The sequence below is a fragment of the Miniopterus natalensis genome, chromosome 3, assembly GCF_054644295.1.
Source record: "Miniopterus natalensis isolate mMinNat1 chromosome 3, mMinNat1.hap1, whole genome shotgun sequence".
Lineage (NCBI taxonomy): Eukaryota > Metazoa > Chordata > Mammalia > Chiroptera > Miniopteridae > Miniopterus > Miniopterus natalensis.
The window spans coordinates 24990415-25004990 of record NC_142083.1 but is presented as its reverse complement, the minus strand read 5'-3'; the positions used below and the strand labels follow the sequence as shown (position 1 = coordinate 25004990).

Below are 14576 nucleotides of genomic sequence, written 5' to 3'. Positions count from 1 at the left end.
GCTATATAGATATGGATATAGATATATAGATACAGAGAATATAGTAATAGATATAAAGGCTTTAGATGTTATAAATATTGATATATGACAAGAAGGTGAAAAAACATAAACAGCCATGGGGATTCCATGGAAGATGAGTTGGTATACAGTACATAGTGTGGCATCATTGTAGGCAAATAGAAGAAGGTACTGAGCCTTCTCAATGACTCTCAGGTAATCAGTAGGATTTCAAGAGGCAGGACTGAGGGGGGGTGAAGGTGAATATCCAGGTGCTGGCCAAGGCACCCAGGTAGGTGAGGACACACCCAGGTGTGTGAGGAAGTGCAGAATCACTGCGAGAGAAGTCCCCGGATCAGGTGGGTAAGAGCATGAGTGCTCTTGAGTTCTAAGCTACGAGTTTGGGGAAGAACCATTTTGATTTAGAGAACTATCACAGCCCTGGGGGAGGGGCTGCATGGAGTTAGAAGGGTGCTCTGAAGCTGTAAGAATGGGCTGGAATGGGGCACCTCAGAGCTACTCTAACCAGGTAGGAGGGAGGAGGTGGGAAAAAGGCAGGGTAGCATGGTGAACACTTTCATTGATACACTTTATGTTTGAGCTCATAACTTACATTTCACACCAGGGTGGTGTCTGATTCAGAATAAAATCATGTTCTTCATGCACTGAACATTGCTGATGCACCCCCAAATCCTTCTGAACAGGCCATGTGAGGACAGAACAGCAAACAGAAATATAAATTAGGTATCTGAAGTTTTTCTTTGTAAACATCAGAGGTGATTAAATATTTAGTTTAATATATGTGGCTAATCCATGATGTGGGTTCTTGGACCAAATAAGTTAATTGTTATAATTCTACACAAAATAAGTATCATTTACTGGACTAATGAAAATGGTTGGATGTGCAGGGAGTTTTAAAGGTTAAGTGTAGCTACTATGATATACTAGTGTTTTTCCATCAAAAGTGAAAGAGTAAAAAGAGTTTATATTCTTGTAATCACAATGTTTATAAAAGCCATGTTATAATCTTCTTAAATGTAGTAGGTAGTTAGATAAGCATGCACAGAGTAGGCACTATAGGCCAGGTGCAGAGGGTCACCAGGGTGGAGAGCCCCGGGTGCCTAGCCACAGGCAAAACTACAAGTCCTGCGTGACTTCTCCCTTAAGCATTAACCCCTGGAGAGGACATCTAGGCTTCAACTGTGTTTCAGCTCCAGACCCAGAGAAGCAGCAAAATCAGACAGAGAGACACCACGACTGACATCAGGACCAGCTTTGATGACCAATGATCCCCTGCCCTGGTGTCAACCAATCAGTGGAGACCACAACCCCGAGGGGGCACCCCAGGAAAGCTGATGACTAATCTATTGATATCCTACCCTGAGACCTCCAGATAAAAGACCTTAAAATAGGGACAGTGCGTGTTCTTCCTCTCTCTTTTTCTGGAGCACGCCCACGATTTTCTTCCCTTTTGTCTCTCAAGGCATTTCTCTCTCTCTCTTTCTCTCTCTCTCCTCCCCCCTAAGTTCCAAGGGTCTTTCTTTTGCCTCCATAACTCATTTCCTGAGCCCATTTCTTCTACAGCTCACTTCTTTGATCTCTGTGACTTTCTAAGTGAACTTTCTCTTACAGTTTGAGTCTTGGATGTGAATTCTTTCTTAGCCAGAACTCAAGTACCAAGGCTGCTGAATGGAGGAAACACCTGGTGTTGTTTCGCTGCCAACATTAAATATTTCACGATTCACCACTATAGAAATGATAATAAAATTAAAAGTGCTTTCTCAGGACTTGGTATATATCAAAAGCTATTATTAAGATACAATTTCTACTGAAATTTTAAAAACATGAAGGCTGATTAAGAACTAGAGTCCCCCTCCCCCGCAATAATGGCAACTCAATTGTTCATCCTGCCGTACGCAGAGTAAATGAAGCAGACCACTGTTATTGGATTTTGTTTCATAAGGAGGGGAGAATGGTGGGTGGAGGGGAAATTGATTTTTGCTAAGTTGAAAACCAAACCAATTTTATAAGATAAGGCATATGCTCATTAAAGTGTTTATAAGGCTAGCTCAAATGATTTAAAGAGGGAAACATTGAACTCAAAAAAAAAATCAAAAGTACAGTGGTGCCTGGCCTTGTTAACACATTCCTAGGAATGTGAAACACCATTTCATTCCTGTCATGAATGGAAATTACTACAGACGTGAAAAAATCTATCAGATCATTGTAAGAAACAATAATGGGGACCAGTGATGTCATTTGAGCCACCCTCTAGGAATATCTCAGGTAATATTTAATAGATGTCCCATAGAGCATGGTGAGCAAACTTGCTTTGTAGGATACACACTTCAGAAGGGGGAAAAAAGGTGTGTGTGAACCACTTTTTTTTAATTGAAAATGGAATTAGCTTTATGGAGGCATCCGATGAAGGTAGAAATATATTCCCTCAAAATCAGATTACCTAATCTAATGAATGGCACACTATCAAAGAAAAAAATTAAAATCAGTTTCTAATTATGGAAAGTAAACATCTGAGCACATGTGAGAAGTCCCAACATACAGTTAACTTCCTTCAGGTGAATCCCTGTTCCCTGGGCTCACCTGATGGACACCCGGTGTCTTCCCTGATCCCTCACCCAGCCTCAGCCAGGACTGGGCTAAAAGCACCTCAAGCTGCCTCCCAGGAGGACTTCACCTCTTCTTGTGACACTGCTTGTTCTTTTCCTCTGCAGCTCCTGCCTCACCAGCTCTCTGGCACATTAGGGAGCCCATTAATGTCCGATAAGCACTCACGATCACTTCCAAACACTGCAAGGGAGGACTTTAAATCCCTGAAGCATCATCCTGAGAAAAGAAATTTGTCAATGAGTAACCAGCATACACACAGTGTTCAATGGAGAGCACTGTTTCATTATTCACGCTTCCCCACAGACTCCCAATCCCCAGGACTGGCTCATAGTTTCTGAGAACAAGGACAACCCTATGACACCTGTAAGCATTGTAATTAAGAGAGCAAAGGGACTGGAATCGCCTTGGAGAGTGGAGGCTCCCAGGCCTCGGGACTGCTGGAGCTGACTCAGCAGATGTGAGCAGATGTGAGGAAAACAGCACGCCAACCAGAAGGGAGGTGGGAGAGAAGGCTGAGAAAAAGAGACCCAGAGAGAAGCTGGTCACATCAATGAAGGCCCTGGCAGGGTGTTTGGACTCCCTCTCCAGTGGTGAGAGGATCCTCATTTTAAAGTGGATGCTAAGCCTGGCACCATTAAACCACCCAGCTCAGCCAACGTTGGATCCCACTGCCTGTGGACAGATAGAGTGCTATGAGTTTACTATGAGTTTGAACTGCTGTTATAACAAAAAACAAATTAATTTAAGAATAAACCACACTTAAGCAATCTTACTTGGGCCTGCGCATCAGCCCTTCTTGCACAGTGTGTCTCTGCCAAGAGACTGCATGCAGCTGGCACCCCCTTTAGCACGAGACTTGTTCAACCTGAAAGCCATACTCTGCCACTGGGGAGAGAATACAACAGAATATCCTTTCTAGCTGGAACAGCTTTCTCTTTCCCTCTTTCTGCTTCCTGGCAACAATCTAATTCATCACTTATGGGCAGAAGGGCTTGTCCCATGTCACTCATGGCTGGTGGAAGGAAGGCAGCTGCAGCAGCCAGGGTGGGCTCAGCAGCCTCTCTCATCTCTGCCAGAGTCCCCACATGAGGGTTTTTATGATCACAATTACCTTGGTGTTCTTTTAAAAATAAAAATACCAAGACTCTAATTAGGAACAGAATTTTTTTTAACTAGCAAAATGATGACATGAGCATTGGTTATTTACATCAAATACTGAGATACAAGGACCATGTTGTCCCCCTGAGGAAGACAAGAGATTGGGGGAGGGGTCTCCAAAAGGAAGTCTCCCTTTACCAGATGTGTGATCACCTTAGAGAAATCACAACCTCAGACTTGGGTTTAAGCTAAAAACTCCAAACAAAGACAACTGCAGACTCCAACATGGTGGGAAAGATTTAAGGGTAATTTCATAGACTTTCAAGATGGTACCCAAACAGACAAGCATAGAAGTCCTTTTTGCTCCTATCAAAATCATACCACTAAGCTGGATAGGCTATTTCTCTGACTCTGAGAAATGGAAACCAAATAAGCACCATACATCCCTTCCCATGATGGCCCTCACACAGCTCTAAGTCCAGCTTTTTATTCAACTACAGCAAGTCTGTGGAACACTATAGCCTATACCTCTTTACTTTTGTTTTTCCACTGACTTTGGCCTCTGGGCCTAATTTGCATTTTGCCAGTCCATTGTATATCCTGTTTCTATTTCACTTTTTAAAAATTGTCCCTGTTTCAGTATAGAGGGTCCTTAAAATTTCAAAATGAAACTTCCTTATGACCCAACAATTGCACTTTTGGGTATATATCTGAATAAACCAAAAACTAATTCAAAAGAATATATGCACCCTTATGTTCATTGCAGCATTATTTACAAAAGCCAAAATATGGAAGCAACCCAAGTGCCCACCAATAGACAAGTAGATAAAAAAGCTGTGGTACATTTACACAATGGAACACTACTCAGCCGTAAAACAGAATAAAATCTTACCATTTGCAACAGCATGAATGGACCCAGAGGGTATTACGCTAAGTGAAATAAGACAGTCAGAGAAAGACAAATACCATATAAGCTCACTTATATGTGGAAACTAAAGAACAAAATTAATGAACAAACAAAACTGAAACAGACTCATAGACACAGAGAACAGACTGATGGTTGCCAGAGGGGAGGGATTGGGGGACTGGGTGAAAAAGGTGAAGGGATTAAGAAATACAAATTGGTAGTTATAAAATAGTCATGGGGTCTAAAGTACAGCAAAGGGAATACAGTCAGTAATATTGTAATAACTATGAGTGGTGCCAGGTGGATGCTGGAAATATTGGGGGAAACATTGTAAAGCATATGATTGTCTAACCATTATGCTGTATACCTGAAACTAACACGAAATAATATTGAATGTAAACTGTAATTGAAAATTAAAATAAAACAAAAATTCAAAAAAAATTGTGTTTTCTAAAAACTATTTCAAATCTTTCTCGGAGTCATGCATTTTCAACTTACTCCCTAAATACTGTCTGCCCTCACCACATCTTCATGTGGCTGTCTCCACTTCTCGGTCCCCACAGGTCCCTGGTGCACTGTCCTCTGGGCACAGCTGATCTTTCCAGGCCTTGGGGGTTCTTACTACCCTAAGGAGTAGGTGTTCCTCTTTTCCCCCTCTTGGAAGATGGGACGTGTGCCTGACACATAGTAGGCACTCACTATTGGAGCAATAAGGAAGAAAGGCGTGAGTGAGTGAACAAGAAACGAACAAAGTTTACCAACCTGCTCTACGGCATAAGCATCTTTCTTGCCTCCAAATGGATGTGTCAGTAAAACTGCTCAGGGTTCCATCTCCTCCCCTGCAAGAGTTCTCCTGGGGCCCTGAGGCTGCACCTAGAGTCAGCTGCACGAAAATCAGGAAGGAAAATTCCATTCACCAGCTGTCCCTCTGGTTTCTGCCTGCCAAGCAGACAAGCCATGTGAAAAAGTTTGTGCAATCTTAAACCTCATAATAGCAGTGGCGGTAATCATAGTAATGATAGAGATGAAAGTAATAATAATGACAATAATAACAGGCACTCTAAATCTGAAAGTACTTCATAGCTTTCAGAGTGCTTTTGAATGCAGTAGCTGCATCTTTCCTTATCTTCAATGACCCTGCAAATACACAGGTAATCACTACTGTGGCCACATCTTTAAAAGTTCCTGTGATTTTAAATCAAGATTCAAGGGTGCAGGATAAAGGAAACTTTATCAGTGCACAGAAGGAGATTTATACAATCTGCTCTCGCTGGATTATTCCAGGAAGGATAGGCATCACCCTTTGTGGCGAGGGCCCTGAGCGCAGGGATGGCGAACAGGCTTCCCACTCCCTGTTGTAAACAAATTGGTAACAATCAACACTGTGAGACTATAGGTTCAGGACTGCCAGGAAAAGAGTGACCTTCTAAGGCTGTGTCACAATCTTACTTCTTTCCCTTCTCACTGGAATTTTAATCAGTCTGAGCATCAGTTAATGATTCTTTCTTAGCCATTTGATTAAAACACAAAGTCACTGAGGCAGCAGTAAATTGGATTTTTTCCCCTTGGCCCTTAATGCACTGCAGTAATGAGATCCATGGCTTCCACCCTCTGCTAGTGAAGAGCCAACATGTACAGTATGAGAGCCAGGAAGGCACATTTGTCTCCTGGCTGGTTTTCCTTCCCAAAGAAGGCCTTCCAGGAGCCCTGCATCAACAGAATGGGGCACCTGTGCTAGTGGAGCTGGAGATTGAAGGTCAAGTGTAATACAGCTTCATTTCTTTAAAGCAGCTGCAGCTTTTATTACTTAAATGAAATCATATCCCACATAGTAATTTAATAAACTCCTTTAAGCTTACACAAAGTCCTTTCTTGGAAAAGAATGTGTTTCTATCCCACCAGCCAGTGCACTGAGAGATTTCCTCTGCAACCTGAGAGAGAAAGAGTAGTCAAGATTAAAAACAAGGCAAAGCCACTCCAATTCACATTCTGATTAAACTTTACAGAGTCAGGTTATCACAGAATCAGATGATAAAAATTAAATAGCAAGGTGAGCATCCAAACCCTTATCATTCAAATATATAATGAAAGTGGCTCCCCATTGCCCTTGCTTAGGCCTCTTTAATGATTCCCTCTTGTCCTGTATCTCATTGCCTCAGGTCCCAAGATCACCAACCCAGGGCAATGGCCATCTTGTCAGGGCTCAGCACTAGTCATACCAGTGGTCACTTCCAGGTGGGCAGAAGAACCTGTGGCTCACCTTTCACTCCCCCCCTTTTTTTTCAAGGAGGAAAGAAGCCAGGTGACAAAGAATTGAGGAACAAACTGTTGAAGTAGACTACCTCTTAGAAACACATTTTTAAAAACCTTATTATATACTTTATAAGAGGATAATGTGAGCTTATAAACCTGATTTTATATTTATTCATTCAACAAAAATGTACTGTTTTCTTCTATGTATCAGGCAAAGAAAACATAGCCATAAAGAAAATAGACAAAAATCTACCTCTTCACAGAGATTTCCATTGCATTATAAAACTATGCCCTATAATCTTATAAATAACCCAGTAGTTTTATTACACTTATGTAGTAAGTAGATCCTTGGGATGGAAAACACACAGCATCTTCTCAATCCTGCAACTTCAGTACCATCGAGGTGGACAGCTCCACTCACAACTGCAAATGCTTCCAAGCCAAGCAGGGTCACTTGTCTCTCCATATCCCAAAGTTGCACAAGGCTGCTGAGCTACATGCAGATATAACCTGCAAGTGGGGAAAACTGTGCACCAAAGAAACCCTTGGGAGATGGGAATTCATGGATAAATGTCTTGGCTTCACCATCCTTCAGTGAAACAGCTCTGAAGCATTGTTCCAAGGGGTTAACATCTAGCCTTCCTTAGTGGTAACCCACACCGTTAAGGGGAGTAGAGATAGATGATAGATAGATGATAGATAGATGATAGATATAGATAGATGATAGATAATAGATAGATAGATAGATAGATGATAGATAGATGATAGAAAGATGATAGAGATAGAAAGAGAGAGAGAGAGAGAGAGAGAGAGAGAGATTCTCCTTTATAAGAGGATAATATGAGAAAGATATAGGGGAGATAAATGGATAGATAGGTAGATATTGATTTATTATAAATAATTGGCTTATGCAATTATGGATGCTCAGAAGTCCCATGATCTGTAGTCAACAAGCTGGAGACCCAGGAAAGTCAATGGTGTAGTTCCAGTCCAAGAGTGAAGGACTGAGAACAAAGAGAAACTATGGTGTAAATTCTAATCCAGGGCAGGAAAAAGCCAATGTCCAGCTCAAACAGTCAAGCAGCTGAAGGTTCCTCTTATTCAAAAATCTGTGCTATTCAAAAGTTGATTGGATGAGGGCCACCAACTTTAGAGAGGGTGATCTGCTTTACTTAACTACCAATACAAATGTTAATCTCATCCAAAAACACCTTCCCAGACACGTTTTGAATAATGTTTGATAAAAATGTTTTAGCATTCCCTGGTCAAGAAAATGGTAGAAAATCATATTTAAACCCTAGTTGTAGACATCTTTAAGTTTTCATACTGGATTTTAAGGGGGGAAAATATAATTAGTTCAAATGCCAACACTACGCACACAAAATAGGGGGGAAACCTATATTAGTAAGGATAAAGCTAAATTAATAGTAGTTTATCATGAAAGTCAAGATTAGCAGCCAATAAAAACACTGAACAACTCAAGAGACCTGAAAAAATGCAGCATCTGCAGTATGAGCTTGGCCATGGTGCCGGGGTTTTGTGAGGCAGCCAAGGTTCTAAGAGAACTTTAATTAATCCTCAATAAACTAGGTTAAACATTCAGCATTCAACCCAAATCTGCTATTTGACTCATATTTAGCCTTTGGAAGGAAATTAGCCAAATTCCTGTATCCACGTCATTGCAAGATCCCTAAATTTGTGAATGCTCATCAGTCACATGATGCAGAGGCAATCGTCATATCCAGTCAGCATAAAAGTGCCGGCGATATGCACAAATCTCGTCACTTGGATTTATTGTCCTTATCTGAATAATGAATTTCAAAATCATGTATTATAAGTTGAAGTGAAAAATCTCCTAAAATTTTTTATATGTTCAAATTCTGTCAATCAACTGAAGCATAAATTTACATTTATCACAAAATATAGTGCTGGCAAAATCACCTTTAGCAGGGCCACTAAGCCACCTTCACTGCAGTGGCCTTGCTCAGCAGCACTCCATGCTGGTTATGCTTCTGTTCTAACGTCATCAATGGAAAGAGAGCAAATATCTTACATCCAAATGTTCACAGAAGGATGATTACAGCAGCAGTCTATCAAACTTAAAGTCTGACCACCAAAAATCAATAATGATCACATTTTTAACAAGATTCAAATTTATTTTTATATCCTAGCAATTTAGTCTATGACGGCAATGATCAGTTGATGGTTGAGTTTCACCACTTGGCATGTTGTCATTCGGCGCATCTCTGATTTAAATGCCCGGTTTTATTAGCCCTTAATAACTTGGCAGGATACTAATAAGTAGGCCTTGATCACAGGTAAAAGTAAAAGTCTACAAAAGTACTTTTGCCAGGGATGTGGAGAGTGGCAGCTCTCAGGGCCCAGGGGCAGTCCCTGGAGTGAGGGACTCTGTTATAGCTCAACCAAAGCTAATATTCAGCCAGACAAAGCTGAGGCTGTGGCTGCCAGGTGTGACTGTATTAGGCTCTGGAGTCCATCAAAACAATTCAATAACTCATGTCATATTACCGGTTTCAATTCATTTTTCCAGCAGGCATCTGTTCCTATTTGATCTGGGCAGAGGGAATTGGGCAAAGCAAGCTCAGCATCCACACACCCAGCAGCAGCCGCCTAGGGAGCGGTTCACACAGAAAGGAGGGTGGGAGTGAGGGGGAGGAAAGTGAGACTAAATCTGCATCAGATGGTCAGGCACAGGAACGGCCTCAGAGCTCATCGAAGCCCATCTATAAATTCCAGAACAAAGGACCCAGAAGCCAGAGTCAGAGTCCTCACCTTCCTCTTACTGACTCCCATATGGGCCGCCACTGACGGATCGTCCTAAGCATCAGTCAAGGTATTATCTCTCATCCATTTCCACCCGCTGGTCCTGACCCGCCTGCCAGAAGTCAAGACCTTCTGCACTGGGGTTCAGTTCAAGTGCAAGTTCGTCTTTAAATGAAATAAAATATAAATCAAATTCTACAGTTTATTATCTAGCCTTGCAGCTGGAAGGAAAGATGATAACTGGTGAATGCTTCAGTGCTTCGAGGGAACACATGCTGTGCTCCACGCCTCACAGCCAGCTGAGGGAGAAGGGAGGCAAGCCCAGAGCGACGGGCACTAGGGCCCATCCCTGCCTCCTCTACTGACAGAGGAGTGGCTCTCCTGGCTCAGAACGAGGCTGGCTCCTGGATTTTTCCTTATCAGTTGTCTGGTTCCCAAAGAGTCTTCTCTACCCACTGCAGCTAAGGTTTGTGTCACAGCCTGATGGGACAAGAGTGCTTAGAGTTCAGATCACTCAGTGCCAGGAGGGAATGTGCCTACAGCAGCCCAGGAAGTGGGGAGGAGCCCCACTGTTGATTTCCCATCTCAGAGCCAGTGTCCCCTTTTTATAAAACAAGGAACTTAAAACCTGTGTTTTGCCCTAAGACCTGCCCTTCTTGGAAAGTCATTCAACGTTGGAAAGTACACTTTTTCTTCTACCTCTAGGCCATTTCTGTAAAAATGTTTTTACTTGTTCCCTTTGGTGAAAGGTAACACACACAATTGTTGTTTTTTAAAAAAGTCCAAACCATGCAAGATTGTTTCTGGCCCTCCCCTGAACACTAGGTCTCCCTTTCCTCTTGTCTGGGACAATGACTATCACTAAGGTCTCATCCATCTAGATCACTTCTGAAAACAAACCCCCCCCCCCGCAAAAAAAAAAAATCCATCATCTCCTGGGGATGGGAAGTGGGGTAAGAGAGGTAGAAGGAAACCCATCTGGTCGAGGCATGCTCTCTGACAAGAACATCACTAGCCACTCTGCATATCTAACTTCATCCTCAAACATAAGCATGAGATGGACACTATTTTCTTTACAGATAAGGAACCTGAGGCTTCTAACCTTTGATTGAATCTAACTACCAGTACCATGAGGCTTTCACTCCAGTAACGATAGACCTGGAAATAACTGTGGCTTACATCATTCTATATCATAATACTTATTCATATTACTGCAGAACAAATGACCCCAAAGCTCAGTGGCTTAAAATAACACTTATTTGTTCACAATTTTGCTGAGCAGAGCACAGCAGGAAGCTTGGCCCTGTCCCATGTGGTGTCAGTTGACGTAACTCAACTGGATTTGCTTCAGGATGGTGCATCATTGAGCTGGCACGTTGGTGCTGGCTATCGGGCCCTCTCCATGTGGTGTCCCCATAAAGTGGCTTAAGCTTCCTCACAGAATGGTGTCTGGGGTCCTAGACAAAGTATCCCAAGAGGCAGGAAGTAAGAGTTGCCAGTTTCTTAGCCTGGGCTGAGAATCTGGACAGTCAGCCCACTGCACCTACTGTCGAAGCAACACAGAGCCCAGGTTCAAGGGGCAGGGGCATGGGCTCCACCACTCAGTGGTGAAGAATTTTGAAAACATCCTTCCAAGCATCCATAGTTACTCATTTGTTATATTGGTTATTTGTTTGTTTATTTATTCTTCAAAAGCTATTTTGAATATAATTAAAAGTGCCACCCATCCCAGGCCCCATACTTCATTAGGCCATGCTCAAATATCAGCAAAACAGCCCAGAGTTTTGTATCAGAAGACAGATGCAAATTCTCCCCAAAGCCCTGGCCCTGTGGCTTGCTCATGGCTATAAGGAGGAAACCAAACCTATAGAAAATAGTTTCTTCTTTTGAAACAGAAGGAAAGCGATTCACGTGCTGCACCAGTCGTGACAGAGCAACACATGACTTATGGCAGCTCTTCTGTTTCCTACCCGTGATTGATTATTCACAGCCCGAACCTCCATCTGATCAGCCCAAGGCCTCTGCCATGTGAAACATGGCTCTCTCCTCTCTTCTCCACAATCTCTGTCCTTCTCAGGCACAAGGGAGCTTCCTTTAAGCCCTCTGGCCTACTGGATCTCCTGTCTGATGTCTTAACAGTTCTCTGTTTTCTCGGAGCTCTTACACATAGCTCAGCCTTTTTACCACTTCTTAAAAAAAATTTAACACGAAATTAAGTGAGAATTATGTAAACTATGAGAGGATAGGGTCCCTGCAACAGGGTGACTGCACAGGGCCAGACCAACCACACCCAAAATACTGTGACTTGTTAAGTAAACATTCAATGATTAATTTGGAGAGTTACAGGCATTTTCACCTACCTGTCACCTTGCAAAGGTAACATTTACCACTAAACAGATAAGTAGAGCCCCCTGGGGTAGGGGGAAGGAGGCTCGCTTTCTCCCAGTCAGAGCCTTCTTACTCAGGGCACAGACAAGATGTTCTGTTCCCCACACACTCATTCATTCAACAATATGCAAGCCCTTCTGAAGCACAGGCAAGTGTGACTTCATGCCCGTATGTGCCCACGTACACAGAACTATGGACCATGGGGAGTCTGTGTCCTTGCTTCTCAAGGTCAGGTTGGGACTCTGCAAATGCAGGGAGGTAGGAAGCTTCGGGGTCCAACAGGGTGAGGGGACAACTCAACAGAACAGAGGTGGGACAATAAGAAAGTCTGGAAATTTGTTTCTTGACGTTTCCTGATCCCAGGCGTCTCTGTTCAGCACACACCCAGCCCATGTGCACAATTTAGCACTGCACACACATGGGTATGCTCATATGTTCCTTCAGAAGCACTGTTCTTAAAGATTTTTGAGTGGTTGCTGCGACGGGGTCTGAGGACTATGGAGGCAATGGAGAAGTTCCTGACCTCCTATATCGAGCATGGTGCAGGAGCTCAACAGATGGCCTTTAAGTAAGTAGATGAGCAGCCATGAAGCAGTTTCCAGGGGTGGGGCAGAATGATTCAGCCTCCTCCTCACCCACCTCCTCATTTCAGGCCTCCTAAGCTCCACCAGAATGTCAGCTTAGCTCTTTGTGCTTTTGTTTCATAAGTAGGCCACACACACACACACACACACATACACTCACATGTAAGCACATGAAAAAATGCACACACAGGTACACATACATTTGTGCACTCCCAAACACTCAGGTAGATGCTCACACACACACACACACACACACACACACACACACAACCAGCTCTGACTTTGAGCCTATTTCCCCTGCAAATGAAATGTCCTTCCCTCAGACCATGAAGTAGACCAACCTTCAAGATGAAAGCTAAGACCCCACCTCCCCCAGGATGGCATCCTCCCAAGATGGTACTGAATTCTTCCTTCCCTACATAGGCTTTTACAGAATCTCAATCACAAGGCTCATCACTGAAGTCACTCTCAGTGAGACACCCTCTGCCCTTTGCCTTCGGGGTCATCCGGTCCCTGGGGACCATGGCTGGTGCTCTCTCCAGCTTTGCAGCCTCTCATGGTCCCTAGCAGAGAGCACCTCCATAGATGCTCCCACAGGCTGTTGCATTGAAAAGAACAAGGAGTGTTTGGGCCACAGAAAAAAGGAAAGTCTGGCTGATCAAGGAGCCTCAGGGCTGCCCCGGAAAGTCCTGGCCCAGGCAGCACTAACTCTCCCTCAATTTCCCTCCACTAGGAATTCTCAGCCTTTGCTGCCATAGAACACTCCCCAGCTGTCTGGTGGAGCTGTGAACCCTTGCACAGATGTTGTTTTAAAATGCACAAAATAAACACAAAGATTACAAAGGACCCAATGATACTGAAATCCAGGTCTCTGGGTGGACTTGAGTGGGAAGCCCACCCACTGTAGCACTGTGTTGGAGCCCATGCCCCACCCTCTATATCTCTTATCTCCAACCCCCTCCAGGTGGATCCTCCCTCTGGTAGAAAATACCTGGAGGTGGTGAGATGTAGAGAGGCTGTTGGCAGGTGAGTAAAGGTAGGACAAGGGAGAGTGAGAGAGAAGGCAGGATTGCATGTTTCTCCGAGGCTGTGGCTGCTCTTTCTTACAGCAAGATCTGAATCATGATTTATGGTTTGCAGAGCTAGGGGCGTGGGGAGAGAGAGAGAGAGGGAGAGAACTGTTCTCATAGACAAAGCACAAGAAATAGCCAAAGCTGGTGCATAATTGTTTCCACTGCAGGGATGTCTGTGAACTGAAATCTGTGGCTTTAGAAATATTTTCTGTGCTTTCATTGTTGACTCCACCAGGCACTATATATATAAAGCATTAGGACCAGCAGGGACATAAGTCATAAGAATTCAAGGATCACACAAGCTCAAAGTAGAAAAAGAGCTTGGGTTGTGGTTTTTTTTTTTTTCTTCTTTTAACCAGTGGCAAAGCAGAGGAAATGAAGTAATTTTTATATTACGAGGTTTTAGGGTTTTTTTTATACTGTGTCTATTTCCTTTTAATAACAGTTGTCAAAAGTCACTTTTAAGAAGTACTTTGAAATTGAATAGAAAATGTCTCACAAGTTTACTTCCCCTATTTTTGTGAAAGTCAAATAAGATTTGAGGACAGGCACTGAGCGCTTCGACCCCCATGCTCAGCAGATGCAAGCTTTCTTTAAAGCCTCTCTTTCTGGAAGTGGGTGAGGAGACCAGGGGTCTATGAGGAGGCACCTGCCTGGGCTTCCTGCCTTTGTGATTCAGCTCCCACCAGAAATGCTGTAGAGGGTGTGGCAGACAGGAGGATGACTCCCCCACACTGTTCACCCCCTAATCCCCAAGGCCTTTGAATGTGGTAGGTTATACAGCGAAAAGGAATTGAGGTGGCAGATGGAATTAAGGCTGCTCACCACATGACCTTAAAATTAGGCGGTCATCCTGGATCATCT

At 43.3% G+C, this 14576-nt stretch overlaps 1 long non-coding RNA gene across 1 annotated transcript; it reads right to left on the bottom strand.

Annotated features, from left to right (window-relative positions):
• Positions 1-3180: 3180 nt before the first annotated feature.
• LOC107540569 (uncharacterized) lies at positions 3181-6734 on the bottom strand. Its single transcript, XR_001603537.2, has 3 exons — positions 6490-6734; positions 5393-5513; positions 3181-3510 (listed from the first exon to the last, which is right to left on the bottom strand). It is a non-coding gene; the product is annotated as an uncharacterized LOC107540569 (long non-coding RNA).
• Positions 6735-14576: the final 7842 nt, after the last annotated feature.